General features: G+C 37.6%; 1 protein-coding gene across 1 annotated transcript in view; it reads right to left on the reverse strand.

Moving 5' to 3' along the window:
• Window positions 1–1,097, reverse strand: part of LOC150076622 (fibroblast growth factor receptor 1-like) — a 457,312-nt gene extending 456,215 nt beyond the window's left edge. Inside the window, exon 1 of the mRNA XM_090387392.1 lies at window positions 904–1,097. The gene's annotated coding sequence lies outside the window, so the exon portion shown is untranslated. The remainder of the gene's footprint in view (window positions 1–903) is intronic.
• Between the last annotated feature and the right edge of the window lie 4,903 nt (window positions 1,098–6,000).

The following is a 6,000-nucleotide window of genomic DNA, read 5'->3' on the forward strand; positions in this document are numbered from 1 at the left end:
GTTTGTGGTGTTTTGAATAAGCGCAGAGATAACTAACTCCATGGGTCAGTGGTGTGCTGCTATAGCTTGTCTGTCAGATTTCGAGTTGTCTGCCCAGCCCGTAATCAAGTTCTGCGAAACAGCATGGCTCAGCACGGTTCATATTAACTACATAGTGTCGATTATTAACAGACTGGTAGCAACCACTGCATGGTGCATCATGTACGGAAATTGGGTTTATTGTTATGGTCGGTTTGTCCGTTTTGCAGGGTAAAAAAAATTAGTTACTGGAGAAACACTCAGATCGCGCGAATGGACTTTCCAAGGGCTTAAAAGCCGTTCCGAAATTACAATTACCTACGGCAATAGTAGCTAAACAAAACGGGAGTAAGTGCACGGCCACAATTAGACAGTCTACATTTAGCTTGAGACAAATCCAGTGTGACTTTTATTTCAGATTTGGAATCATAAGTTGTAAAATATGGCATGAAATTCTCAGGCTTTTTGAGCAACGGGAACAATTTGGATGCTTCAATAATTAATAACAGAATTTCTTTGTATAAATTGATTAAAATGCTAAGCACTGTAAGTAAACCCTACTTCACACAGAATTTTCATTCAATTTCTTTTGAAGCACCTACTATAAATTAACAAGAGCGCTTTATTTATTCAGAATTTCTCGATACCATAACAGCAACTGGAATGTTCTTCGACTGTTCAGCTCAACTGGTTACTACTTCACACGGTTTGCATAACCAAATCTCACGGAATAAGACACGTTCCTAAGAAACCAAGAGAAATGCGATGCTACGCGGAGATACGCTTAATTAAAATCACACTTCCTACAATCATAAGATCAAATTAGGTTTATTATTATTATTTTTTTTTTTTTTTTGTAATAACGTATAGTGAAAAGTTCCTTACCTTAATTTGTAAAAGCTGTATATATTTCCTCGCATTTATATCCATATATGAATGACATTCCCAGAAATTAAATCCTATTGACGTTGTATGTAATCACACCTCACCTAAACCAAAATGCACATTCCCCAACATACAAAAACACTGCGAGCAAACTTTCCTCGGCACCCCGCAAAAGTAGCCCACAGACGCTGCAAATGACGACGTGCGAGCTGCGATCGCAAAGCGAGCTGTAAAGACGGCCTCTTTGCGGGGTGGAGCTACGCTGGCACGAATGCCAGCGCAGTGGGCGAGTCGATTGCCTGTAAGGGTGATGCCTGACGGTATTTCGCTCTTACATCGGGCCACATTAATTAATAAACGTTCCAAAAATGGGAACGCTTGGCATGTAAGCTAAGAATTCGAAAACAACAACCAAAAGAACTGTAAAAGCGAAACAATAACACATAAACAGTACAGTGATAATAGATAATGATTTGAAGTTTGAAGTTTCCTGATGATACAAAGGTGATCGCAAAATAAATTTTCTGTTTATACTCCGGGACGACCACACGGTCAGAGGAGTTCACAAGATAGAGATAATACCAGAAACAGCACCGTATGGAGCAGTTATGGGCTTGAACGTAGGTCACTCAACGCAGGTGAACTTACGCATCCGCGCATGACCACTCGGCTACGGCAGGCTTACGGAGTTGGTGAAATTTAACATTAGAATTAGCAAAGATTGCTAATTCTAATTAGCACAGAATGCAAGAAAGCAAGCTTATATAGCATCAGCCAAAAAAATATATAACAAAGCCCTTATTTCACCCATCCACTCGCACCAAATGTTTGTCAAGTTCTGCCGTGAATCTATTTAAGTTTCAACTTCTACACCGACAGATAGAAGTTTGTTCCAGCAATCAACCACCAGCTGGCAAAAAGCAAACTTCCGCACATCTATCGTACAACCGTCTTTCCTCAATTTGAATTTACTGTTCTGATTTGGGTATAAATAATCTCACAGTAATAAGGTATGCGTATCACCAAAATGGTGTATCACACTCAAAAGTTAAATTTCGTTAGGTATTCAGAGCGTGTATAAATTGGGCACAGATCAGGAAGTTAATTATGGGCGCAAATTAGTTAAAGTATTAATCTGTTCAGGAAGAGTTTTCCCGCTGCGAAAAGACACGTGTAGATTGCAACCGACTGCTATGTTTGTGCACGTGACTGATCACAGATAAACTTTTTACACTCCATTTTATCGCCTGGCTTACAAATAAACTTTTTAAATTCAAAAAATTTTTTTTCATCCGTATTTAGTTTTTGCTGTTGTTCGTGTTGTTCAGTCATGATGGAAGTGTCCAAGAATTTCAGAGAATGTTGAAAAGAAATTCTAGTACAGTACTTTGAAATAATTCATTAAATGCGAAGTGCTGAAAAAGTGTCTAAAAATTTCGGCGCTTTTCAGTGAGAAGCTGTAATTAATTAAGGCGTTTGCGATGGGAAAAGAAGAATAACAACAAGCAATTTGACGCACAATCAGGGAATGGATATCGAAATATTGAACTATAAAATCGGAAACACTGTTACTGCTTTAAATATTCCGTCTCTTTTATATTTATAACTGTTATCTTAAATTGATCGTTAATATTTAAGGATATAAGTCTTCGTTTTGTCGATTCGCTAAAATAATAATAATCATCATCATCATGAACTTGGTCCGGCTTAGGTCTTTTAAGACCTGTTCCGTTGTAGCTCATGGAGGTGGTTTTGTTCTAGCCATCGTTGTCTTAGTCGACCAACATCTCTCTTGCCTGTAGGTTTGTATTAATTACAAACAAACTTTTGTTTGTTTGTAGTTAATACAAACTTTGTTTGTTTGTTAAAGGCTAATTTTGCGATCCGGTCTGGGTTCATTCTTTCTATGTGGCTGATCCATTTTTCCTGATACTGTTTTATGTCATTTACTATGTTATCTACTTTTAATTTCTCGCAGATATCTAAATTTCTTTGGTTGTCTAGTCTTGCAAAGCCTAATAATGGTCTTAAAAATCTCATTTGTGCTGCTTCTAGTTTGAGAAATATGTGTGCATATTTTTTATTTATGACTCAAGTCTCCCAGCTGTAGAAGAGGGCTGGTTTTGAAGTGATATTGTGCAGTCGTAATTTTGTTTCGGTTGTCATTTGTTTTTCTGGCGTTTAATCGTTCCATTCATTTTATTATATTTTTGTAGTTTGGTGTGGATGTCTTTCCTCTCTTCATCTGATATTAAATTTCTCAAATAGGTGAAGTCAGATATTTTTTCTATTATTTTATCATCAATACAATTTTGACTCTTTGTATGTTTTTTCCACATAATCTCATTGATTTTGTTTTTGAGGTGGAGATTTTCATCTCATACCTTTTTACCTATTTTATTAAGTTCATTTGCAGCTATCTGTAGTTCATATTCGGATTTTGCAATTATAACTTGATCATCAGCATATAATATAATTTGGATTATATTCCTGTTAATCAGCTGTATTCCGTTGTTAATTATTTGTTTCCATTCTTTAAGAATTTTATCGATGTAGATATTAAATAAATTTGGTGACAGTCCACATCCTTGTTTCACTCCTTTATTGGGTCTGATAGTTGGCCATTAGAATATTTTATACATACTTTTGAGTTTTTATATAGGCTTTGGATCGCTTTCCGCAGTTGTGTTGGGATATTTATTTCACGTCTACGGGTCACGTAGACGTGAAGATCTAATCTGCCAAAGTTTTTTCCCGGTTTACATTGTCATATGCTTTTTCATAATCAATAAAGAGCAGAAATGTTGGTAGATTGAATTCTCTTCTTTTCTCCAAAATTTGTTGTAGTGAGAAAATGGCATCTATTGTGCTTCTCCCTTTTCTGAACCCACATTCTTCTTCTTCTTCTAAGAACTGTTCACTGTATTTGTTATTTATTCTTTAGTATATTAGAGTATAGCTTTGAAGCAGTTGACAGCAGTGTTATCCCTCTGTAGTTGTTAGGGTTATTTCTGGAGCCTTGTTTTTTTTGTGTAAATTGATTACTATTCCTGTTTCCCAAACTTTGGGTATCTTTGCTTATGCCATATGATGTTAAATAATTTTAGTAGTGCGTTTTTTAGTAAGTTGCCCCCATATTTAATTAGTTCTACATTCAAATTGTCTATGCCTGTGCTTTTTCGGTTTTTTGATTTTTGTAATATTAACTCTAGTTCTTCCATTGTTATATTTTCTTCATCTTTGGTTATCACAGATTGATCTTCCAATTCCATAGTGCCTGGGTAATACCATAGTTTGGAATAGTGTTGCTTCCATTCTGCTTGGGAGATGTAATTGGTTTTTATTTGATCATTTGTGTCTAGTTGTAATTTCTTAAAAATTTTAAAACCTCTCCTCTGTGTGCCCGTGATATCACGTTCTAAAGATTTAACAAATTTATCCCAGTCATCTCGTCGGATTCTTCTGACGAATTCGGATTCTCGTCGGATTCTTCTGAATAATAATAATAAGATTCTTTATTAGCATAAATCGGATGCATTATTGATTCCTTACACAGAAAGCCAAAGGAATCTTTCAATACATTGTCTATAGAAGTGAACAAAAACAGAAATACACAGTTAAGCTACATTGAGAAGTTACATAAATTAGCATTAGCATTAGCATTAGCAGAGGCATTTGATGCAAGAAAGCAAGCTTATGCAGCATCAGCCAAAAAAAAAAAAAAAAAACCCCACTTCCACTTCACCCCTCTGTTCGTTCAAAATACCTGTCCAGCTGAGCCTTAAACTTATTTAGGCTATCAACCTCCACCACAAGGGATGGAAGTCTGTTCCACCAACCAACCACCCGCTGGCTAAAGGCAAATTTCCGCACGTCTATCCTACATCTGTCTTTCCTCAATTTAAATTTATGCCCTCTCAGGTGATTATTCTGAGCTAGAGGAAGAATCCCATCAGCATTGAGCATGCTCAAACCATTCAAGGCTTTATACACCTCTATCAGATCACCTCGCTGGTGCCTAGTCTCCAGACACTGTAATTTGCAAAACTTAAGCCTTTCTTCGTAAGAGCACCCCTTTGTTCCATTCACTAATCTTGTTGCCCTTCTCTGTACTTGTTCCAGCAGCTCTACATCCTTCTTGAAATGAGGCCTCCAGACCTGTATACAGTACTCTAGGTGTGGCCTGACCATTGCCTTATACAAGGGAATAATCACCTCCTTATCCCTGCTGGAAAAATTCCTGTATATCATTGACAATACTCCATGAGCTACTCTTGCAGCCCGTCTGCACTGCTCAGAGAACTTCATATCTGCCTGCACAACCACCGCCAAGTCCCTTTCATTCTCTACCACTGTCAGTGTAGTACCACAGAGTTGATACGTTGCTCTGGGGTTGCTGTTTCCCATGTGTAGTACTTTACATTTGTCAATGTTAAACTTCATTTGCCACCTCTCAGCCCATCTGCTCAACCTTTCCAGCTCCTGTTGCAGCAGCATAGTGTCAGTAGTGTCCTTGACAACCCTGCCAACCTTTGTATCGTCTGCAAACTTGGACATTAAGCTTGATATACCATCATCAATATCATTTATAAATACAGAAAACAATAATGGACCCAACACTGAGCCCTGAGGGACTCCACTAATAACATTAGTCCACGATGAGCAGTGTCCATTGATTACCACTCTCTGTCTTCTCCCCCTCAACCACCCCTTTATCCATAGCAGCAATTTGCCTCCAATGTCACACTGCTTCAATTTGTGTAGCAGTCTTCCATGTGCAACAGTATCAAAAGTCTTTCTAAGATCCAAGTATATAATATCAAAGCTATTCCCTGCATCCAGTTCTTTTGTAACTGCATCATAATATCCAATCAAATTGGTCAGGCAAGACTTCCCCTTTACAAAACCATGCTGTGTCCGAGCTATAACTGAAGTCTTGTCTAAATGATCCTGCAGTGCTTCTTTAACCAGTGCCTCCATTAATTTTCCTGGAACAGAAGTTAAGCTCACAGGTCTATAATTATTTGTGTCAGCCTTTGATCCTCCTTTGTGAATTGGGGTCACATTTGCACATTTCCAGTCTATGGGTACCTCCCC

The sequence above is a fragment of the Mastigoproctus giganteus genome, chromosome 13, assembly GCF_048544385.1.
Source record: "Mastigoproctus giganteus isolate SK-2022 chromosome 13, ASM4854438v1, whole genome shotgun sequence".
NCBI classification, from domain to species: domain Eukaryota; kingdom Metazoa; phylum Arthropoda; class Arachnida; order Uropygi; family Thelyphonidae; genus Mastigoproctus; species Mastigoproctus giganteus.